The following is a 25,381-nucleotide window of genomic DNA, read 5'->3' on the forward strand; positions in this document are numbered from 1 at the left end:
ACTTTGTTTTTAAGAGAAGTATGCAAGATCTTTTAACTTTTTTTTCCCCCTCATTTGGAAACCAAATGCAGAGGTTGGAGGGCAGGGAGATAAGTCAGCCAAACCATGCTTTGGGTGGAGGCATCCTGTGCTAACACCACATTAACTAATTTTTGGGTGCTTCTGTCCTCAGAGTGGCTCAGTTAAAGTCGCTCTCAATCTGTAAAATGAGCAGTGCTATAGGAAGAAATCCTAGAGCAAGAAGCAGACACCCAGCTGTAACAGTGAGCCCTGGGCAAGACATAATTCGGTCAGGTCTAGTTTTCTCACTTGTGTGTAAAATGAGTGGCAAGGATCATACTTCTGAAAGTCCCTTCCATGGGACCGGTCTCAGATTTACAATCTTGACTCTGGCTTCCACATACCTCTGAGTACATGCTGTCCCTTGATTTATTCATGCCATTGGCAGTGTCTGCTGTGGCACTTTCAGCCTGGATTGGGTGATGTGTCGTCTTCCCCACATTTATCTGTGGCCCACTAAAATAGAGAAGGTTTGTTAAACCAGAGCATAGATACCAATGGCATGTCTAGAAGCAGCACAAATCAGTAAGGGAGCTTTTCAACAACAGAGCTGAATTGCCTCCATGTTCAATCTCAGGACAGCCCCTCTAGGACACTGCATTTTCCACATCATATTCCATGGATTGGTTAAAAAAAATTTGCACTGTTGCCTGGATAACACAGGCAAATTGCCCTCCCTGCTCCGCCTGCTCCCCTACTGTGTACCTCATCTACACAATAAACCCATTCTTGGAAGTTCCCATTGTGGCTCAGTGGTAATGAACCTGACTTGTATCCATGAGGATGTAGGTTCAGTCCCTGGCCTCACTCAGTGGGTTAAGGATCTGGCATTGCTGTGAGCTGTGGTGTAGGTCGCAGATGCAGCTTAGATCTGGGGTTGCTATGGCCGTGGTGTAGTCCAGCAGGTCTAGCTCTGATTCGATCCTTAGCCTGGGAACTTCCATATGCCACAAGTACGGCCCTAAAAAGCAAAAAAAACCAACCAACCAACCAACCAACCAACCAAACAAACAAAAAACAAAACCCATTCTATCTGGCTCTTAGGTAGGTTTCAAGGATGACAAGAACAACTAACAATTTGTAAAATGTTTAGAACAGTATCTGGTACACGGTGGGTGCTTGTTAAATACCTCAGTACCCATGACATGTTGGCAGGTGTGCTATTAAAAAATAAATACATAAAAAGCTCCCCAAGTCAAATAAAGTCATTTGGAAAATCTGGGTTGATCAAAGCAACACACACTTTTTTCCTTTAGCACTTAGAACATTTAATGTGCTGCTCTGCAGGAGAATTTTGAAACTTCCTCGGATGCTATGGAAGTCATCAGGTATTGTTGGAGATTTCCCAAACTGACTTTTTTAGACTATGAGTTGTTTTTATGAGACACTTAGTATGGCCTCAGGGAAGTCAAGAGCATCTGATGGAATGCAATTTGAAACATGGCTCCAGGGACATGAAAGCAGTTTGTTCAACCTCCATCAAAGGTCTCCTCTACTGGTTTGGACCTCAAGATTCTCCTTATCCAGGGGGATGTCTGTCACTTGCTGTGCTGCCTTCTGTTTATTCTTTTCGTAATTGTATAAAATATGCCTTTTGTATTTATACTTTTACTTGACCGCTTGCTAATTTTAAAGACTAAGGAAAGCTTACATGGAGCCATCCCGTTGAAGGAAACAATAAAAAAATCAGTCTCTACGGATGTAGAGTTAACACAAACGCCTTCATCCCCAAAGCACAGGCTTATCTCTAACCATCCCCAACCTGATAGCAAAGGGCTGGCTTTGTTGAGAAGGAGAGGTGGTCTGTGAGCTCCTGGGATTAATGAGAGCCAGAAGTCTGGCTCCATGATGCTTAAGACAGTGGAGTTTTTGCATTAGCTAGAAATTCTTCTTCTCTCTCTACCATGACCTACAAACAGCCAAATGCTCTTACCTGTCACACAGCTCAATATTGAACAGGCCACCCAGAAAGCTGTGCCTGCAGCTATAAAATGGATACTGAGCAGGAGGCAAAGGTGTGGGGCTAGACCTCCCTGGAGTCATACCCATTCTGCCGAAGAACTGTTTAGAGCCAAAAGGATTGGATTAGGGATTAGAGCCTCCTGGGATCTAGGACTTGGGTGGCCCCTTATTACTCACAGAATGAAGCCCCATACATCAGCAATGCACTCAAAACTTTCCAAAAGTGGGCCAACCTTACTTCTCTCCCCCATGTATCCAAGGAACCTTCGCAGTCCTTCTTCAGGAACCCCCACCCCACCCCATGACACCCAGTACTTTGTTGCCTCTGAATCTTCGCTCAAATAACCTTGTTTCCATGTCTTCAGACAAACTCACACCTATTTTTAAGGCCAAACTAAAAACTACCACACATACTTTCCTAGTTCTTCCGATGCCCACCTAGGCCCTGACCAACAGGAAATTCATGATTCCCTCATCTATTTACTGCAGTTTTATATGCTCCATTTTGAGTCTGTTTCAATCTATTTTATGTCATGGCTCTTGGTGTAAACATGATCTCCACTCACAGAAACTAACTTATCTGAGGGCACGAAGCGTGCTATTTCGCCAATGTCTCTGGCCACATCTTAACATGTTTGAGCTAAAAAATATCTGCTATAATCAGTCAGAGTCACTGACCCACTATGATGTGGTTCCCTTTGTCCCAAAGTTCAACATGCATAGAGAACTATTTATTTTGCATTGACTTATCATGAATTAGTCCCCTCTAAGCTAATTGTTTTGCAGGCACAGGTGATTTTCTTTATTCTTCTAAGTTTACTAAATATGGAACAGTGCCTGGAGGCCTAAGAATGGCATTCAAGACCCTCCACCATCTGGGCTCAATATACCTTTTGAGCACATGGAGAAGGGAGCTCACTTTGAAGACTTGCTGAATCTCAAGCAGAGTTTCTCCCCCTCAGCATAGTTACCATTTTGTGCAGGATCACTTTGCTGTTGATGGCTCTCCTGTGCATTGCAGGACGTTCAGCACCAGTTCCCTCTCTACCCACCAAATACAGTAGCACCCTTCCTAATCACCTCCTACCACCCCTCCCCGACCTGGGATAACCAAACGTGTCTCCAGACATTGTCATTCCTGGTTGAGAACCACCGACCTAGAGGTCTCCAGTGTTTTTCTCTGAATCTTAAGATAAAGTGGCTCATGTCTTTCTCTCTAACAACTTACTCATTTGGAACCAACAAGGCATGAATGTCGCCAGGGTTAAGCAAATGTTCTTGAAAAGCAGGAATAGGCCATTGACTGTCTTTCACTGGTATGGTCAGAAACAGGCCATGACTAGGGGTTCCAATTGTGGTGCAGCAGAAACAAACCCGACTAGTATCCATGAGGATGCAAGTTTGATCCCTGGCCTTGATCAGTGGGTCAAGGATCCGGTGTTGCCGTGAGCTGCAGACATGGCCCAGATCCCACATTACTGTGGCTGTGGTGTAGAACAGCAACTATAGCTCTGATTCAACCCCTAGTCGGGAACTTCCTTATGCCCTAAAAAAAAAAAAAAAAAAGAAAAAAAAGGAAAAAAGAAAGAAGGGAAGGAAGAAAGAAAGAAAGAGGTCACGATCTAAGTAACATAAGGGTAAACCAAAGAAAATGATATGGGTAGTTATACAGAGTCCTGTTCATCATGAACCACATCCCTTGGAGAAAGGATTAAAAATGGAGATACCTGGGCTATTCTCTGAACCCACTGTATTGAAATTTGGATTTTTCACAACTGCTAAGGAGATTCTTATGCACCCAAGAGTTGGAGAACCACTGTGTTAGACAATATTTTTGTATTTATTTATCTTAAAAATATTTATTTTTAAATAACCAGGAACAGAGTATTGATAGCATGCAAAAAAATGGAACTTGGTCTCAACATCACAAACAGCCTTGCACCTTAATTTTGTTTTCATTTTGTTTTTGTTTTCTCTCTCTCTTTTGAAATTCACTGCTTCCTAAACACTAATACAATCCATATGTTCCTGCTGGGTTGCGGGGGGGTGGAACACCAGAATGTGGGGTTGGTTGGGCTATATTTGAATGAGTCTGTCCAACCCTGATACTTGGAGGGTATGGGATCCAAGTTCTCCTCCCACAGTGTGGGCACCTAGTGCCCTCACTCCTCCTGCTTGGTCTCTGATACTTCTGTTTGAGACTGAGAAGGAAAAGTAAAATAAAAGAAAGCTCAGATAAGGTGCTCTCTGGCAAAAGAATAGGATAAAGTACATTACAGTTGCTTCTAAATTAGTTGTCTTATCTGATTTGGGTCTGTGTTTTTATAAGCAAAGCTCTAAACTCTTAACCCCCAGTTCCCCAGTTGTTGTAGTGCAATTAAAGTCACAGCAGCTCAGAACTTAATAAATAGATTCTAGCTACCTTCTGTTCAGATAACATATATTTTTTTCTTCCTTTGCTACCTCCCCTTGCCTGGCATCAGTGCCAGGCCCACTATAGGATATCTGTAACTCCTTGGTGATTGGATTTCAGAGTTGCCCAACCCTGTAGGCCCTCTAGTTTGGGCTAAAAATGCATCTGGGTGTTGACCTGTGCTCTAAACTACACGGAGGGTCTTCCTCTAGTCCATAAGAGATAGCAAGCAGGGGGAGAGGACCCAGACACTGCATGGACTCCTAGAAAGAGCTCTCCTAGTGTCCTTGCTTCCTGGGAACTGAAAGGATTGGTCCTGTGGAGCTTGTCTGAATGAGGCAAAACAGAAAATGATGCTGGGAGATCTCTATCAAAAAGACAGAGCAATCTAGTTTTCTACTGGAACTGTATCTCCAAAGCTCGAAAATGACACCATCATTAGAACTGCAGAACCAACCCAAGGGAATGTAAATACAGCTATATCCAGCAATGAGATACCACCAGAGGCTTACCCTGACTTCTGCAATAAGATCTGGCCCCCTCTTTTCAGATTGTGTTTCCAGGGTCTTTCCTTTTTTATTTTATTAGTACGCTTGTTCCTATTTGTCAAGCTGTTAGTCTGATGTCTGTGTGTCTGTAGATTATAGGGGTATGGATAAAACACCAAAAGGGGACTCTGAGACCCCAGTGCAGAAGGACACATTTTTTTACAGCTATTTGCCAAATGCAACTTTTATAGTGGGTTGAAACTTGAAACTGGAGGGATCTTTTTGGCCAGCCTTGCCTAATATTCTGGCATCCTACAATTTTGTATACTTTTTAAGGAAAAGGAAAAGGAAAGTGGGAGGGTGGGAGGGTTTGTCTTTCATTATCTCAGTTGGAGAAACAAAGAAATGTGGTGTTTTATTCATAGGCAAATTTTTCTGGCAAATCTTTTGAAAGTTAGTAGGATTTTATAGATCCTCTCTGCCCACTCCACCCCCTCTTAATCACTCCCTATCAATCAGAGAATGTCTTTGGTAGATGAAATTATTGGCTTCAATTCTTTGTCCACACCCTGTATGGGATGGCCTTGCAGCCCCTCCCACAAAAGAAGAGTAAATTTTTCCACTGCTGGCTGACTTGTTTGGGCCAATGGCATCAGGATGGCAGGGATCATGTGCCAGTTCTGCACTTGGGCCTTAAGAGACATCACTGCTCTCACCTCAATGGGAAGAGCTTTCCCCAGGTAGCTGCTACCCCCCTCTACCTGAGACCTGGATGAATGCATAGGGAACCTGCAGACTGGAGCCAAGTCCAGCTAGACCAGGAGCTCAAGGCAGGGCCACTTAGATGAGCTCAACCTAAATGAGTCAATACTCAGCTTATCTGCAGATCTCTGAGCAAGAGTAAATGATTATTTTTTTTAATCCACTGAATTTTGGAGTGAAATACTTGTTAGGCAATACCCCTAATTCCTTTATTGCCCCAGTTCATACATTAATTTACAGCTCAGTGTGTTTAGGGCAAATGGGTCATTTTTTCCAGTCCCTTCAAAATGCTGCAAGAGCTGATTCTCTATGTTGGCTTCAGTGACAACACATTGACCAGCTCCTCTTTTAATGAATAATGACTTAGGGAAGGAACTGCAGCTTCCAATCGCTATGTCCATAGGATTGCGCATGAGACAATCCAGTCTTGGGAGTAAGTCGAGCTTCTGCCACTTAATCACTGTGTAACTTTGATGAGCCCATGAACCTCTCTGAATCTCCATTTCCCCCTCTGTTGAGGTTGTTTGAGAGAAGGTAGAAATAATGAATGTAAAGTTCTCTGCACATAGTAAGTGTTGAATAAATGGCAGCTGCTATGTTTATGGAATAAATCAGTGAATGCTGTTTTGTTTGTTTGTTTGTTTTTGTCAATGTTGGTGAGCTGGTACCCTTCTAAGGTACCTACCTCTTCCTTCCTGCCAAATAGGGCACCTTCCCTGGGTTCTTTCTGGTGCCTGTCTGTCTGGGTCTGGTATTGCATGTCAGCACTGTGTCTTCCTTCCCTAGTCCTTACACAATAAGCTCCTTTCATAGTGATGTCAAGCAGTAGACCTTGCTGGCTTGGTCAGTGGTGCCCTATACTCCTAACAAGAGCAACAATGACAATAATAGACTTTGAGTTTCTAGGTTCCAGTACTTTGCAAGACAGGGCCCACCCCACTGCAGAGACAAGCAAGAACCAAAGCAAGGTGGTGGGTCCTAGGCCCTCTCCTTCCAGCTACAATGGCTCCATTTTTGGTGAGAAGCAGTGGGAAGGGAAGACGCCCCAGATGACCTACAAAAGATTGAGTCATCCCAAAAGAATCCGAACCCAAGGAGATTGAGTCACCATTCTTTGACACGCTTAAAATCTTCCCGACCTCTCCGTGTAGTGTGGGTACTTCTGAGGAATATCATATCAGGAGTGAAAAAATTTGGAAACTCCTTTTCCTTTGCACACCTGAAGAGCAATGTGAGTGTGTGTGAGTCCACGATGTGCTAATAATAGTAACAATATCAGCATAAACACATGCTCACTGCGTGCTGAATACTTGGCAGGCATCATCTTGCTTAACTCTCGGCAAGCAGCTCCGTGAGGCAGATCTTTCTACTGTGGTCTTTTTCTTACTTCTGAGGACAATGAGGTGCAGCCCAAATCAGTTATTGGTCCAAGGTGTCCTGGCTGGGAGATGATGACACTCCCAGACTAGGTGACTCCAGAGGCCAGAAGCCTCACGACTCCACCACGCTACCTCCCTACTGCTATAGCATTTTGTGTTATATCCCAAATTCATTCATTCATTCCCTGTGCCAGACCTAAATAGGACAAATGGTCCATTTCATTTCTTTTCCACAGCAATGCTTAAGAAGAGCATTTCTAGCATTTAATCCCTATAGAGCACTGATTTCTTTTTTCTCGGTAGCTTAAATACTCTCGAGACTGAGAAGGAACTAAAGAGGGCATTTATTGTAGTAGATTATTCATGTTAAAGAATTTGCTGCACCCAGGGCAACAAAGGTCTGTTTGTGTGCAGACTGCAAGGGTGGCATCTGTGCCACACTGAATGCCATAAGCAGAGCACTGAGAAATGGGCTCTTCTCCCCGGGCCCATGAAGGAGCCCTTAGTAACAATGCTTTGTAGATAAGAGTTCTGGATACTTTTTTAGTTCTCCTGCTATTTTTTCTGAAATAGCCAAGGACTCAGCATTATCAAAGATAAAACTCCATTACACTAAAATGAGTCTTCTTCTTCTTTTTTTTTTTTTTGCTTATGTTAAAACTTAAGGAGGAGTTCCCGTCATGGTACAGTGGAAAGGAATCTGACTAGGAACCATAAGGTTGTAGGTTCAATCCCTGGCCTTGCTCAGTGGGTTGGGGATCCAGCGTTGCTGTGAGCTGTGGTGTAGGTTGCAGACATGGCTCAGATCCCGTGTTGCTGTGGCTCTGGCGTAGGCCAGCGGCTACAGCTCAGATTGGACCCCTAGCCTGGGAACCCCCACATGCCTCAGGTGCGGCCCTAAAAAGACAACAACAACAACAAAAACTTAAAAAAACTTCTATTTAAAAACAGCTTTTGGGTCTGGAAACAGTGTCTTCATGAACCTGGCCTTCCTCGGCAGTCAGTTTCTAGTCTGACTATGAAGAAGCCACAGAACAATCACTGGATAGCCAAAACAGCCCTTTTGTTTTAAGAAAGCAGAATCTTTGTAGTTTTGTGAAAGAACAATCTTCCTTCCTTCCTTCTTTCCATCCTTCCTTCCTTCCTTTTTCCCCTGGGTCATTCCCATTGGGTAGTTTAATCATGTCAGAAATTGATTTCTGTTTAAATGATGACTGTGATGGACTGAAGGCAGCTTGACACTTTCTGATTCTCCTCCCATGGAGCAGTGGATTCCAGCTTTCCACCTGAACCTGGGTTGACTTGTGATGTTTTGATCCACAGAATACGTGGGGGTGATGATGTGCCATCTCTGGGCCTCTGGTTTAAGACTTGGTCTGTTGGAACACTAAGGCCTGTGTGGGAGGTCTGAGTGCCCTAGGTCTGCCAGGCCCTGGGAAGCAGGGAAGCAGGAGGCACAGGAGGATGAACTGCAAAGCAGGGATGGAGAGGGAGATAGGGAGAGAGGGAGGAGGGAGAAAGACAGAGGGGGCAAGTGGAGCACTGTGGCATCTATTAGGTGAGTGACAGCCCATTCTAGAATCTCAGAAATGGAACCAGTTCCAGCTGAAATCAGAGATGAATTACTCAGCTACACTCTTTTTACATTTTTTTTTTTTTGTCTTTTTAGGGCCACACCCGTGGCATATGGAGGTTCAAAGGCTAGGGGTCTAATCAGAGCTGTAGCTGCAGGCCTATGCCAGAGCCACAGCAACACCAGATCCGAGCTGCCTCTGTGACCTACACCACAGCTCATGGCAACGCCAGATCCCTAACCCACTGAGCGAGGCCAGGGATTGAACCCGCAACCTCATGGTTCCTAGTCGGATTCATTTCTGCTGTGCCACGATGGGAACTCCTTCTTTCTACATTTTTTGACCCACAAAATTGTGAGCAAAATAAAACGGTTGCTTTAGGTCGGTAGTTTGCTGTACTACTAATAACCAACCACTAGATAACCAACTTTTCAACTACTAAAGGTCACTGTAGTGAATCCTAAGGAGGTTCTCAGGTACAACTTAGATAAAACAATCATTTCAGATGTTAGAGATGGAAGGGGCGATGACATCATCAGCTCTAATACTTTATTTCACAGAAGAAACTGGAACCCATAGCTGTTAAAACTGCATAGCCGATAGCCCCTTAGTCGCAGAACAAAGGGGATAACTTGTTCTAAAAGTTTTGTGATAACTTACATTTCCAGGTCTTCAAATTTCTTAGGAGGATGTTTACTGCTGCCACTAGATTCAGAATCTCCCATCACCCTCTCCCGCTAACTAGCGCCTGTGCTCTGCGGCAGGGCTCCCCAAAAGGGCTCTCCTCTAGGTACCCAGAAGCCTTCTTTCATCCTTCCCCCACCTCATCCAGGAGCAGTTTATTCAACTTCAAATGGCAAGAGGACACAAAGGACACTGTGATTCACGTTATCAAGTTTCCTTCCTTCAGAGCAGGCACCGGGCTGTTCCACTGGAAGCCAAGAAAGGGCAAAGCCCCAGGACCGCGAATGAGGGCTGTCCTGCCTTATCTGCCTCTTGACTGGTGTCGGGGTCCCTCGGGTTCATCCCTCACTCACACACAGCTGCTCACGAGTAGCAAATCAAAGCCCTAGATTCCGCCCCCGCCAGCTCCCCGGGGGCACAGCTGTGTTTCTGTGGCCATGTGCTCTGTGCCGGTGAACCACGTCGCTTTTAAGTTCAACAGGAAAGGGGCAGCTCACAGGAGACCCAGTTCAGCTGACCTTCCTCCATTGAAACTGCTCTTGGAGGTGAAACCCCTAAAGTGAAAACCTTTCTGGTATTCTCTGTCATTGTCTAGCTGAGGTCCAGAACAATGTCCTCTCCATTCCATTTGCTCCAGCCCTACTCAGTGAACAGGGATTTTAGCTTTCAGAGACTAAATCGTTCCCAAAAACGGGGGGGAAAAACCTCAGCTGTGCAAATGAGGGGGACTCTTAAGCTTGGTGAGAAAATTGGGATACATAGCTAAAAGTTATCCCCAAATGAATAGAAGGACAGAAAAAAAATTGAGAAAAACGTAAACCTTAGACTAGCATTTTTCCGAGTGGTTCAAGGACCATTTGCACTAGAACGACATGGGATGCTTGTTAAAAATAAAGATTCCAGAGCTCCATTCTGGACCTACTGAATCAGGCTCTCTAGGGGTGGAAATATAAATTTTTACCGACTCTCCAGGTGGTTCTTGTGCTCACTGAAGTTTGAGAATGGCTGCCTTAGATTTATTTTACAAACAAATTTCATGAAACATTTTCTGGGAAGTTAATGCAAATTTCAGCTCTGATTTATTGCTCCCTTCCTAATGTTTGCATGTGCATGTGTGTATATGTGCAAACACACTCACTGTTTTATAAACTTCTAATGGGAATGGGGGCAGGGGATGGAGGCAGGCTAATTTAAATCTTTATGTGTAGTTTTTAGACCTCAAGACCCCACCCCCCCCTCCACTTTGCCCTATCTTCTCCCTTTAACATTTCTTTTATGCTTGAAACACAGCCCCCCGCCCCCCGCCCCCCTTTTCGGGTTTTCTGGCCACAAGGGAAATTCCCAGGTGCAAGAACTTCCATTCCTCAGCCTCAGGAAAGACTCTGATGTGGATTTTTGAAGATGGAGGAACCGAAATATTAAAGGATTCACCAGGTGCCAATAGAGTTGAACAGGAGTCCCAAAGGGGAATTTGTTTTCAACATAAATACTAATAATATCGTAATTGTGAAGCGAATATTTATAGTGTGTGGAGTGCTCTGATCAGCACTGCTCTTGCTCTCTTGCGGATGTTGGGTAGGTGAGGTGCAATATGGGAAAGTGGTGACCTGGGGAACTTGTGCTGGATAGGCATTCCTTTCTCTCCTTCACCCCTGACAATTTTTGGTTCCATGCCTCATCCTCATTAACCCTCCAGCAACTGAGCCTTCTGCAAGTGATCCTTCACGGTAGAGAATGTAAAACTTAGAACAGATCAGAAACCTGGAAAGGCATCAGGTAAAAACACCTTTCATTCCTTGGACATAATGAAATAGCTAAATATTACTTAAATGTAACCATTTTCCAAGCCTGAGTTTGAATGCCAGATTCTCCATGAAGCACTTACCATGTTACAAATAGTATTATTATACTTTTCGTTTTTAAAATAGTATATATATAGTTATACTATTATACATTATATATGTTATATATAGTTTGCAGCAATACTATTATTACACTGATTAATATAAAATGTTAACTATTGTAATATAAAGATATATAATAATCTGCTATTTTAAACATGCTAGTAGTGTTACTATCCTGTGCACTAATACCTATAACAATATTACTATTACCCAGTTAAAATAGTACTAGCTGAGTCATAAAAAAAGCTACAACGGTAACTGCTAACATTTATCGAGATTTACCAGGCATTTTGTCTAGCTACAAGTGTTATCTCATCTAATGTTCCATAAAATGGATACTCCCAGGTGCTCCCACTTTGCATATGAGGAAATGAAGTTTTTCCCAGCTAGAGAAGAGCAAGACAACGTTTTGAATCCAGATCCCATTTTCCCAATTAGCAAGTCACCCTCTTCCCTCCTTTGGGTCCAGACCATGGTCTGCACTTTGGCGGGAGCACTTAATCACCCTCCGCCTTTCCTTCGAATGATTTATGAGTTTCCAGTTCCTGGAGGGCAGAATGCAATTTATCTCTGAAAGCTTCAGAGCCCTTAGCCCTGCGCCCTGAACACACAGATAAGTGTTGTTCAAATGACTGTCTGAATCGGTTAAAATTCCACACTCGCAGCAGAGTGAGGCTTGCCGATGTCCATGGCAGCCCATCCTCTCTCGTGTGCAGTTCCAGGGCAGCACCAATTATTTACAACTTATTTCTAGTGATAGCAGAAGGTAATGCCTACAGTGATTTCACATGCCTGTATCGTTCAGCAAAGACCAAGGCAATTGTGATCCAGGCATTTGCAAAGTGTCAATCAGATTTAAGAAGAGTTCCATTAAATGATACAATAATAATGAGAATAGCAATCATTCAGCAACTTACCATGTACTGAGAAATATGCTAAACCCTCTGCAAAATTAATCTCATAACCCTTATCACAACTCTTTGAGGTAGATATTATTACCTGTTTTCTATAGACAAAAGTTGAATAACTTGCCCAAAGTCAGCCAGCTAGAAAGTCACAGTGTTTGGATTTGAAATCCAGTTTGACTCCAGAGTCTATATTTTAAATTATTTAATTGTGATTTTTTTCTAATCGACTTGTTCTTCCCTTCCTTCCAAAAGTATTTAATGAATGCTTCCTCTGCACTGGGCTTGTGTGCAAAAGGTGAGCCTCTGAGACACGGTCCCTAAAGGGTATTGGGGAAAAATCAGAAGATGAGATGAGCAATTATAAAATCCAGGGGCGAATGCTGTGATACAGTCTACAGCGCTCTGAGGCTTGCGTACCCGCTGGGCTCTTGAAAACGCCCTGAATCTTCACAGAGTGTCAGGCTGGGTGTCAGAGCCCCTCTGAAGGTGATGATGCTGAGTTTCAGAGAGGTCAGAATAATTGCTCAAGTCCACACAAACAGCAAGTGGCAAACCTGCTCTAAATCTCAAAACCTGTGCTTTCCTCACCAGACCAAGTCACCCGGGACTAACATAAAATAAATACGGAATGGGTGGCTTTATCCAAGGTGGGCAATAGTTTTCTATTAAATAAAAGGGAGTTAATTTTTTTTCCAAGGCAGACTATCATCTCTCCATATACTTCAGGACGAACAATGTCCAAAATTTCTGCTTTTTGATGATCGTTTCTGTAAAGACATGGAGGAAACCCTTGGGATAACAGATCCCATGTAGTTTTCAAGATCTGCTGTGATGGAGTTTGCCAGGAAAGTTATTCCTCAGTTCACATCTTTTGAGATTTCAAACTTTTCCTAACTTGGATCAAAAGCAAGAATTAGTAGTTTCATTTGGGGCTATGATGAACTGATCAAGAACTAGCACTACATGCTGAAAAACAAAGAAATACAAAGGTACTTGAAATACAAAGTACTTGATTGCTTCTGCAAAATCAAGGTTGTGAGGTTCCATGGGTACTCAGGCCTGAGCTGTTGACACATTGGAAATCTTGGGGCATTTAACTTGTTGGTCCGAATTTCCTTCCTTCCTCCTTTCCTTCCTTCTGTCCTTCCTTCCTTCTCTCTCTCCTTCCCTTTCTTTCTCTCTCTCTTTCCTTCCCTCTCTCTTTCTCTATTTCTTCCTTCCTTCCTTCCTTTCTTTCTTTCTTTACTTTCTTTTTTTTTGTCTTTTTGCCACTTCTCAGGCCGCTCTCACGGCATATGGAGTTTCCCAGGCTAGGGGTCGAATCGGAGCTGTAGCCACCGGCCTATGCCAGAGCCACAGCAACGCGCGATCCAAGCCGAGCTGCGTCTGCAACCTACACTACAGCTCACGGCAATGCTGGATCGTTAACCCACTGAGCAAGGGCAGGGATCGAACCCGCAACCTCATGGTTCCTAGTCAGATTCGTTAACCACTGCACCACAACGGGAACTCCTCTTTCTTTCTTTCTTTCTTTCTTTTTCTTTCTTTCTCTTTCCTTCTATTTTTCTTTTTTGGTAAAATAAGCATAATGACATGGAATGGCTTCAGAGGAAGGATAAACTATCCTGCCACTTTGAGAATATCACATATACCCTGGAAGAGGAGATGAAGGGGGTTCAGAGGCAATATTTTTCTGTAAGGGCAATGGAAAACTTTCACATCTCTGAAAATGCTTTTGACAAGAGTTCAGGACGCTTTTAAACCATTGTTGAAACTACCAACAGAGTAGCAGAGTTGCAAACGTGTTTTGCAAGTTTTACGGTCATTGATCGAAATTAGCTGTAATAGAAGATAAATGTTGGAGTTCCTGTAGTGGCTTAGCAGTAATGAACCCGACTAGTATCCACGAGGACTCGGGTTCCATACCTGGCCTCACTCAGTGGCTTAAGGATCTGGCATTGCTGTGAGCTGTGGTGTGGCTTGGATTCTGAGCAGCTGTGGTTGTGGTGTAGGCCAGCAGCTGCAGCTCCAATTCTACCCCTAGCCTGGGAACTTACATATACCCTGGGTGTGGCCCTAAAAAATATTAAAAAAAGAAGAAGAAGAAGAAGAAAAATGTTACCCGTTTACAGCACACTGGGACTTAACTGTTGTCTTTGGTCCTTTTGAGTTCCTGATGTTTAATGCTGTATGGGTTCAGAGGGTCCTTTTTCCCAGTAGAAGTCTCTGCTAACCTCCCGCTGTCCCTCATGGTGGCCTGCCCACTGACCCACTGACATTCTTAAGCCCCCAAACTCACAAGACTCACCACATATTCTGAACTGCACCCTTCATTTTTATGGTTTCTGACTATGTTTTTTTTTTTTTTTTTTTTTTTTTTTTTGTCTTTTGTCGTTTGTCTCTTGTCTCTTTTTTTTAGAGCCACACCCATGGCATATGGAGGGTCCCAGGCTAGGGGTCTAATCAGAGCTGTTGCTGCTGGCCTACGCCAGAGCCGCAGCAATGCTAGATCCGAGCCATGTCTGCGACTTACACCACAGCTCACGGCAAACACCAGATCCTTAACCCACTGAGCGAGGCCAGGGATCGAAGCTGCAACCTCATGGTTCCTCATTGGATTTGTTTCTGCAGTGCCATGATGGGAACTCCTGACTACATTTTAAAAAATGTTCTTGTGGGAGTTCCCATCATGGCTCACTGGTAACGAAGCCGACTAGTATCCATGGGGACATGGGTTCAATCCCTGGCCTCGCTCATTGGGTTAAGGATCAGACATTGCTGTGAGCTGTGGTGTAAGTAGCAGATGTGGCTCAGATCTGGTGTTGCTGTAGCTATGGTGTAGGCCAGTGGCTACAGCTCCGATTCGACCCTTAGCCTGGAAACTTCTACATGCTGAGGGTGCGGACCAAAAAGACAAAAAACAAACAAAAAATAATAATAAAAAAAATAAAAAACTGTTCTTGTGAACAGTGTTTGTACATGGGACAACTAATTTCCTGCATCATGTGTGGATTTCCAGATCAAGGCCAGAGGGGCTAAGAACACTCTTTCTCTGTTGACTACATAAAAATCTTAGGTAGGGCCAGAATTTTATCTTCTCCAACGTATTAAAAACACAATGCTAGAGAGTCCATGTTAAAGAAAGCACATTTAATTATCAAGTGCTTTTGAAATCATCTTTGTGAGTTCTGAGATGGCATTGAAGAAAAAAGGGCCACAGCTGGCACAGACACTGATTACTTGAAATCAAAATTTCAACAGAAAATTCTGGCTCCCTCCAGGCCCCCCATCTCCCCTTTTAACCCCCTTTTCCCAATGATTTTCTCTTTAGTTAAAGTTCAGGAATAGTCGGCTGATGTGGTAGATTGTTAATATCATGCTAATGAAGGTTGTTTTCATCTGACCAGAAGACCAAGCAAATTCAAATTCAAGCGAACTAAGCCATCATTTACTCTTTTTCTCAATACTCAATGAAAGTATTCAACCATCCCAATACTTTTTTTTTGGCCGTGGGTACAACATATGGAAGTTCCCAAGCAGGTGCACTGAACCCAGGCCCACTGCAGAGAAAATGCCCAGTCCTTAACCTGCTGTGCCATAGTGGGAACCCCCCAATCCTTTTTTTTTTTAAGGCATTGATCTTCCGTGTAAGAAAAAGATGACCCTGTGTGAGACTTATCACAGTTTCTTGTGAGAAATGATGTGTTACAAAAAAGTTAAGCAAGGCACTCGTTAGCATGATACAAAATTTGGGATATGCTCTAAGGTTATAAACAGTTGACCCACAGGCTAGATAGAGCCCAGAGATGGGTTTTGTTTGGACTACAGAGCACTTTCATAGAATTTAAAATTATTTCCAGCCTTTTAAAATGGGGAGAAAAAATACAGAACATCTCTATGACCTTGAGTGAGGAAAAAATTTCCTAGATAGAACACCAAAATCATGATCCATGAAAAAATAAGTTGGACTCTGGCAAAATTAAAAACTTGTTTCACTGGGTCAGCTCGGGTCGCTGCTATGGCTCGAGTTTTATCTCTGGCCTGGGAACTTCCTCATGCCAGCAGGGCGCGGCCAAAAATATCTGTGTTTTTGGAAGACAACTGTTAGAGAACGAAAGACGAGTCATTGATGGATTGGGAGAAAATCTTTGAAAATCTCATATCTGATAAAGGACATGTGCAGAGATTATCTAAAGAATTCTCAAAACTCAACACTAAGAAAATAAATAACCCCATTAGAAATGGACAGATTTAAATAGACACTTGATCAAAAAAGATATATAGACACTCAATTAACACATAAAAAAAGACTCAATTGAATTGGTCATTAGGGGAATGCAAATGAAAACCACAATAAGCTATCACTACACAACTATTAAAATGGCTCAAATTAAAAAGCCTGACTACTAAGTATAAGAAAGCATGCAGAGCACTGGAGCTCTCTTACACTGCTCGTGGGAATGCAAGGTGCTACAGCCATTCTGGAAACAATTTGGTAGTTTGCTAAAAGGTTAAATATTATATATATATATGCAAATTTATAAGTATACATATATATACACATACATCTATATACTTATAAAGTACATTTTATTTCTATTTTATTTATTATTTTTATTGAAGTATAGTTGATTTACAATATTATATCAGGTTCAAACATACAACAGAGTGATTCAATATTTTTACAGACTCCATTTAAAGTTGTTAGAAAATAATGGCTATGCTTTTATTAGCCATGTGCTGTACAGTGTATCTTTGCTGCTTATCTATTTTATGCCTGGTAGTTTAATACCTCTGAAGCCCCTATCTCTATCTGTCCCCTCACCCTCCTCTCTTTTCCCCACTGGTAACCATTAGTTTGTTCTCTATATCTGAGGCTGTTTCTGCTTTGTTATATACATTCATTTGTTTTCTTTTAGATTCTTTTAGATTCATTTTATATAAATGATAACAGAGTATTTGTCTCTCTCTATTTCACTTAGTATGATATTCTTAGTTCCATCCACATTATTGCAAATGGCAGAACACCATTCTTTTTTCTAGTGGCTGAGTAATAGTGCATTGTCTATACATATCACATCTTCTTTCACCTAACATGCTCATCAAGTTGTACATTTTAAATATGCGCAATTTATTATTCGTCAATTATATGGCAACATAGCTGTTAAAAATTGGCAGATTACATCTCCATTTTTTTTAAGTTTTTGTTTTGTTTTGCTTTGTTTTTTTTTTTTTTGTCTTTTTAGGGTTGCACCCACAATGTGGAGGTTCCCAGTTTAGGGGTCGAATTGGAGCTGTTGCTGCCAGCCTACACCACAGCCACATTAACGCCAGATCCGAGCTGCATCTGTGACCTATACCTCAACTCAAGGCAACGCTGGATCCTTAACGCACTGAGCGAGGCCAGGGATCGGACCTGCATTCTCAAGGATACTAGTCAGATTCATTTCCACTGAGTCACGACGGGAACTCTTACATCTCCATTTTTTGGATGTTGGGTTTCTCTTACAAACTAAGCAACTGTGGGGCTGTGTTCCCACAGGACAGCACCAGGCTGGGGCTGTGGAGACACTGCTTTCATTCAACAGAATGCCTCTCTGTGTTCACTGCAAACTCAACTAGTTGTGCTTCACTTATCAAGGTTACCTGCATGGTCTTTGAAGGCTGTCGACTTTAGATCCCTAGGCTGCCTCATGCAGACCTCTGAGTTTTCAAATATTCTCCTTGCTTCCTAGATTGAGTCCCCTTTAGATAAGTTTTTCGAGTATGAGCATTGTGTCAAAGGTCACTATGACAGAAGGGAATTAGGGGACTTTATGAGGCCGAAACACTTCTCTCAGCTCCCACCTGCAACTGGAGACAATTGTTCCCTTGCCTGCTTGGGATTTCAACTCTTCAGCTCGTAAAGTCAGCATGAATCCAAGGAATGCTTTATTAGAAGAAAAGAAGAGTTGACAAGGCTTCTATAATCCTCCAGAGTTAAAGTCACAAGGCTTGAGAGTTGATCAGAACATCTCCCAACATGACACTGCTCAGTCCTTAAATGAACAGTCTCTTCATGCTGGGATTCAGTTGGCCTGACTGCGTCCCACAGTCCCGTGTTGCTGTTTCTAGAACATCTATTTGTTTCACAGGCCTCTGACAAATCACCCTATGCCCCCTGGATTCTGGCACAGGGAGCTCAGGAATCCCTGTGCTGATCTGAGTGATAATTATAACCCTTCCAGCCACTCAGAGCCAGATTAATTAGGACTTCCCTTTTTTCTTTTTCTTTTTTTTAAGCTCTATGCTTTCTGTTTATGGCTCAGCTGTCTCAGCAGGCTTGGAGACCCCAGAATGGGGTCATCATGTCTGCTTAGCCGGATACAGCCCAGCCCTTTGAAGTCAGAGCTTGGTCTAGACCACAGGCTAACAGCATACTAAGTGACCAAAACTCCCTCCACCCCTGGTATGCTTCCCATCTCTCTACAGGGGAATTCTGGAACAGTTCCTCAACGGACCACTCCCTATTTACCCAGATGCTGATTTACTCCTGGGTTTCTCTTTCAAAAGAGTCTCAGGACTCTGCCATCTTCAGGTATTCAAACCTCATGCAGCCTACCTTCAAGTTTCTATTGTCTTTCTTTTTAGTTGGTCTTGCTATGTTGGCTACAAGGACATTTCCCATCATTTTGAAAATCAAAGCCCTGCATCTAAAATCTGCCTTCTTGGAGTTCCCTCGTGGTGCAGTGGGGTAAGGACCTGGCATTGTCACTGCAACTGCTCAGGTTGCTGCTGTGTTGAGGATTCTATCCCTGGCCCAGGAACTTCCACATGCTGTGGGAGTGGCCAATAAATATATAAATAAATAAAATCTGTCTTCTCCTTTTTTTTTTTTTTTTTTTGTCAATTTAGGGCCACACCTGCAACATATGTAAGTTCCCAGGCTAGGGGTCTAATAGGAGCTAGAGCTGCCAGCCTATACCACAGCCATTGCAATGCAGGAGCCGAGCCATGTCTGCAACCTACACCACAGCTCATGGCAACACTGGATCTCCAACCCACTGAGCGAGGCCAGGGATTGAACCCACATCCTCATGGACACTAGTTGGGTTCAGGGCTGTTGAGCTATGACGGAAACTCCAAAATCTGCTTTCTTTAATACAGGGATCTGATCCAAGGCTGGAGAACATCCTTGACTTTCTATTTGTATCAAAAGATATATAAATGTTGCCTATCTAAAGAAGTTTATGATTATTTCTACAAATTCAAACTGTGTAATACAAAGCTTGGCAATCAGAAGTGAAACGGGAATAAGTTAGGTTCGATCTTTTTCTGACCAGTGCAAATTTAGAAGATCTCTTTCTTATTATTATTTTATTCTTCTTGAGTGACTAGCTTTAGTCCCTTTGAAGTGAGTGACAACTGGTAAGCACAGGCCTGCATGAGTACATTCTCCATTCCACCTTCACGGAGGGACAAAACCATGGTCTAAGTAAGTTTAAATGAGGAGAACGTACACACAGAGTCAAATATGATGGCTTTAAATTAATCGCAGTGGTAGCCAAGCCATATTTTCCAATAAAGCTGCCAGCTTCCACTGTCTGAAACATCTTTGGAACTCTCCTTTTTTGTTAGCTTTTATAAAACCCACATTGGATTATTTTGATAGTCCACAAGAATGTAAAACTCCTTGTTTTTTTTAGAGTTTGATTTGGGGGACTATTCTGGAGTGAATGGGGAGCCCCCCCAATTCACACCTTCCTAGAACTTCAGAATATGATCTTAGGTGTAAATAGGGTATTTGAGGTTATAGTCGAATTAAGATGAGGTCACGGTGAATTAGGGCCCTAAATCCTAGCTAACTGATGTCCTTATAAGGACAGGAGAAGAGACACAGAGACAGCAACACAGGGAGGGTGATGTGTGATGAGGAAGGGAGAGACTGGAGAGCTACGACTGCAAGTCAAGGGACATCAAGGATTATTAGGGACTACAGAGCTAGGAAGAAGCAAGGAAGGGTTCTTCCCTAGAGCTTTAGGGAGAGAGCACGGCCCTGCTGAAGGCTTGATTTTGGACTCTAGTCTCTGGAACTGTGAGAGAACACATTTTTGTTGTTTAAGCCACCCATTGTATAGTACTTGGTAACAGCAGCCCTAGGAAAATATGGGGACTGACTTGGATGTCTGAAGAAGGAAACAAGCTTAAAAAAATCTTGCTGATGCTCAAAAAATTCTATGATTTTATCCTATAGATCAAAAACTGAACTTAAATGACACAAGTAATGGCTGCCTTTGTGGGCCAGCACTCTAAGACGGGCACTTTTTAGCATTATTTCATTGATCCTCCTAAGATTGTAGTGTAGTAGCTTATCTCCCTTTTATGACAGAAAGAATCTAAGGAACTGATAGGTTAGGAAACTCTTCTATGATTGTGCAGCTGGAAATTGTCAGGATTCAAAGATTATTCTTCTTTCACTATACCATGCTGTGTCACAATGTCTAAAGACACCTTCTAGGAGTTCCCATCATGGCACAGCAGAAATGAATCTGACTAGGAACCATGAGGTTGTGGGTTCAATCCCTGGCCTTGCTCAGTGGGTTAAGGATCCAGCATTGCCATGAACTGTGGTGTAGGTCGCAGATGCACCTCGGATCTGGTGTTGCTGTGGCTGTGGTGTAGGCCAGCAGCTACAGCTCTGATTAGACCCCTAGCCTGGGAACCTCCATACGCCTCAAGTGTGGCCCTAAAAAAAAAAAAAAAAAAAAAAAAAAGTAAAGATGCTTTCAAAAAAATGCTTGAGCAATAGACATATTTCTGAACTAAATGTACCATGTCCCAAGGTGATGGATTTGCAGAACAGCTTTCTTGAACAGTAAGTTACGGTATTCTTGTTTAAAAGATATCCTGTCATTACTTTATAGCCACACCTTGTCTATATTACATTGGATTCTTTGCCTGCCTAACTTATATTATCACTCCCTTAGGAAGGACTGGGACTTCTTTTCTGTCTTGTAGAGAACTGAAGAAGCTGTCAACGCTTAGTAAATAATCAGTATCCAAGCCAGTACAGTGATCCCTACAAATTATGACCCTCAGGCTAGAAGACTAAGAAAAATGTTCAATTGTGCAATTTTCCACTCTTAGTAATCTTAACAGGGTGGGTCACGTTAGTCCTAGTTTAATATTATAATCCAAACAACATTTCACTCCGAACACAGAGCAAGGCTTAGGAATCACCCAGGCTATGTATTCTAAGACAATTCATGGTCGGGCTGTTTTGACCTTTCTAGTATTTGCAAACTGGCTGGTCTTTTGTCCCTCCTCTGCCTACATGGCACTTACCACGCACATAATAATAGAACAATGGTCACATTTTAATTTCTTTTTTCCCCCTTCTTTTTTGGTCTTGTTAACAAAGGCAGCTCAGCCTTGTGGGTTGGGTAAGTTGAGGACTGGCTGGCACTTGGCTGGCACTCCAATCTGAGAGAGGTCAGGCTTGAGTGTCCATGTCATCTACTCGGCTGTAAATCTTATCATCTTCTGTCTCCAGTCAAAGAAATTGGCTCACTCCATGTGTAAAGTGTTATTTCCAAACTGTCAAGACTTTACATTTCCCTTGTGTGTGTGTGTGTGTGTGTGTGTCTGGGTGAGGCATATCCTGGTGTTTATGATATGGCATAGAGGGAGGATGGTCTGTTTGATTCTGAGGACCAACTTTGGGTTGAGCCCAACCTTTTTTTTTTTGGCTTTTTAGGGCCGCCACAGAGGTACAGCCGTCAGCCTATGCCATAGCCACAGCAAGTCAGGATCTGAGCCATGTCTGTGACCTACACCACAGCTCATGGCAACACCAGATCCCTGCCCCACCGAGCAAGGCCAGGGATTGAACCCTCATCTTCGTAGATAATAGTTGGATTCATTTCCGCTGTGCCATAACAGGAACTCTGGGTTGAGCTCAATCTTAAAACTCCCCAAATACCAGTAACTCCTCTAAGAAGTATTTCTAGACTATACACTTGATCTCAAGCTTCCTTCTTTTAAACCTTTTCTTTTAGTGAAATGAAACCTTTGACTGTTTTTCCTTCATTCTCCAAACTTACCCTCCTATAAAATCAGTCATATCTGTTTTTTCCCTCATGAATATCAATTTCATTATGTCTCATTTCATCACACTTTGTACTCAAAATTGTTTAATAATTATGTGTTTTCAAGGTAAAATTCAGAAACCTTGGCTTATCATTAAAGACCTATCACAATCCTCAAATCCTTCCCAACTTGTTTGTATAAAATTTATCCATCCATCCATCCATCCATCCATCCATCCATCCATCCAGTAAAACTTTGACTAACAAGTGTCAAACACTATACTTTGTGTTGACAATGTAGTGCCACCTGAGCAGGCCTGCTGCCTTTTCTCATTATAGTCTGGCGACAAAATGGAACAACACATGTGATCATGCAGTGTGACAAGCTCTGTGAGAGGAAGCATTGGGGGCTGTGAGAGAACATAGGTAATTGGACCCAGAGGCCAAGGGATTCTTTGCAGAGGAAGTGACATCTAGGCGGAAATCTGACCTGTGACTAGAAGTCAGCCAGTTGAAAGCCAGGGGACACATCTTCTTGGTGAATGAAATACCATGTCTGAAGTCTAGAAGTGAGAAGGCATAGCACACCTGGGAACTGAAAGAGGTTCAGTGTAGCTGGAGGGCAGGGTGGGGTAGGGCTGGTAAGGTGGGGATTGGGGGCCACAGATCCTGCTGGACCTGAATGCCTAGTGAATTAGGACTTTTTTCTTTTCTTTTTTTAGGGCCACATCCACAGCATTTGGAAGTTCCCAGGCTAGGGGTTGAATTGGAGCTGCAGCTGCCAGCCTACACTACAGCCACAGCAACACCAGATCTAAGCTGCATCTTCGACCTATACCGCAGCTCATGGCAATGCTGGATCCCCGACCTACTGAATGAAGCCAGAGATTGAATCCACATCCTCATGGATACTAGTCAGATTCATTTCCGCTGCACCACAACAGGAACTCTAGGACTTTTTTTTAAGGTCAGTAAAGAGTCACTGAAGGTTTAAGCAGGCGAGAAAACTGATAAGATTTATCTTCTAAAAAGATTGTTCTTGCCCCCTTGAGGACAGTAGATTGGAAGAATGCAAAATAAAGAGACTGGAAACCCAACTGGTGGTTGCAATCTGGACAAGAGATGATTGTAGGAACCAGAAACATGGCAGAAGAACAAGAAATGTAGACAGATTTGAAACGTTTAGATGTCAGGCTGGTCCCAAATATATCACATGATTGCTTTCACCCTCTACCTTCCTTTCCAGGCAAGCCTTGCTCCTTCTATCCGCAGATTCAAGTTCTGCCCACATTGATCTCTACATGAAGCCCTCTCTGACTTTCAACCCCAGTAACCGTATGAATGTTTATAAAATTTTTTTTCTCTGTGCCCCTTATTTCACAGAGAGAATTAATTTATAAAGTCAGTTATTGTTTCCTTAGCATATTTATTTTCTCAAGTGGATGACGAGCAATACACACAGAAACCATCTTGCTACATCTTTTTTCTCCCCCCCCTCAGAATTTCCCACCTCAACTTGTGCAAGGTGGATGAACAGTAAATATTTGTCCTGTTGACCAAATGTGATGCTGTTCCATTTCCCAAAATTCTCCAGGTTGTTCTCCAGCAGGTCTCATTTTAAGAGATCTGCAACCCACCAATCAATCTAGTAGGTCATTCATTTATTCATTTTTTTATGTTTTTTTTTTCCATTCACTCAACATATACTTATTAAGTGTCTGCTCTGTCCTAAGGCACTATTTTAGAGCTGATTCTCTGCTTTTTATTAGACTATCCATTACATTTTGGATACTGTGCTTTTTTTTTTTTTTTTTTTCATTTTAGGGCCACACATACAGCCAAGATCCAAGACTAGGGGTTGAATCAGAGCTGCAGCTGAGGCCACGGCACAGCTGCAGCAACATGAGGTCTGAGCCACATTTGTGACCTATGCTGCAGCTTGCAGCAAAGCTGGATGCTTAACCAACTGAGCAAGACCTCACGGATACGATGTAGGGTTCTTAACCCATTGAGCCACAATGGCAACTCCTGCATATGGAGGTTCCCAGGCTAGGGGTTGAACTGAAGCAGTAGCCGCCAGTCTACAGCAACACAAGATCCAAGCCACGTCTTCGACCTACACCACAGCTCGCAGCAACACTGGATCGGTAACCCCCAGAGCAAGGCCACGGATCAAATCTGCAACCTCATGGATACTAGTTGGGTTCGTTAACCGCTGAGCCATGATGGGAATTCCCACTGTGCTTTTTATCACGGAGCCAGGCCCCTTCTCCTGTTTGCCATATAAAGTGAGGATTGAATGTATTGGAAATGTCTTTCTGCTATAAGCCTAGCTTAGCACATGGTACCCAGATGAGCCATCTTATGGAATGAGAGGGAGCTAAGGTGTGGAATGATTCCTTTGGCTTCCGAGGTGGAGAGCTAGTCTTCCGTAGTTGGCAAATGGTCTTGCTCAAGGGAATTAAACCTTGGTATTTGAATGTGTACTGGGCTGGGTTAATTCTGTCCCATTTTTTAAAGTTTCTGATGCTTACCCAATAGAAGTGGAATTAAATAGTTCTGGATACTCCAAAACGCCAGAGTGATAAGAATGTTAGCGTCCTAATGCAAAGTTCTTAATAGAAAGAAAAAAATCTGGTTCTTGCCCCTGCTGCCTACCCGGCCCTCATTCTGCCATCACCCTGCAGTCATCCCTGCCGGGAATGGGCCCTGGACTAACTGTGGTTTGGGAGGGAATCTTCTAAGTTCCAAGATTCTTCTGAACTGTGCTTGTTGTGATTTTTATGCTAGCATTGCATCAAAGTTCTTTTTTGGCAAAGAAGTTGCCATATATGATTAAAAATAATTTGCAGGGCAGGATTTCTACCAGGAATTGAACAAACAATGTACTGTCTTAAGCTGGTTCCAAATTCCTAATGCATCTGCTTTGTACAGTCCCCATTTCATAAAACTACAATTCCTCATTTGTCTGAGTTCTTTCAGCTTGTGTGCTAGCAGAGTCACACCCCTTTATTTCTGGCCCTCAAGGCACCTTCCCAAGTTTGGGAAAGGCTCTTATTTGAATTCACAGAAGGCCTAAATAATGCAGTTGTTGCAAGCATCCTTGTTCAACATTTAGCAAACTACCCTTTTGCTTTTCCCAATTGGGCAGATGTTGTAAAACTCCTCAGCTAGTTTCCT

The 25,381-nt window shown here is 42.9% G+C and overlaps 1 protein-coding gene across 5 annotated transcripts in view; it reads right to left on the reverse strand.

The window, feature by feature from the left end:
• RNLS (renalase, FAD dependent amine oxidase) overlaps positions 1-25,381 on the reverse strand; it is a 417,533-nt gene that overhangs the window by 36,546 nt on the left and 355,606 nt on the right. For 2 of the 5 annotated variants that reach the window (XR_014827654.1, XR_014827659.1), the window contains exon 10: positions 405-516. The exons of the other annotated variants lie outside the window; for them this stretch is intronic. The gene's annotated coding sequence lies outside the window, so the exon portion shown is untranslated. The remainder of the gene's footprint in view (positions 1-404; positions 517-25,381) is intronic. 5 annotated transcript variants of the gene reach the window in all.

The sequence above is a fragment of the Sus scrofa genome, chromosome 14 (genome assembly GCF_054392235.1).
Source record: "Sus scrofa isolate SSC_HxYL_T2T_F1_AM1 chromosome 14, Sscrofa_HxYL_maternal_Yorkshire_Landrace_v2.0, whole genome shotgun sequence".
Classification (NCBI taxonomy): Eukaryota; Metazoa; Chordata; class Mammalia; order Artiodactyla; family Suidae; genus Sus; species Sus scrofa.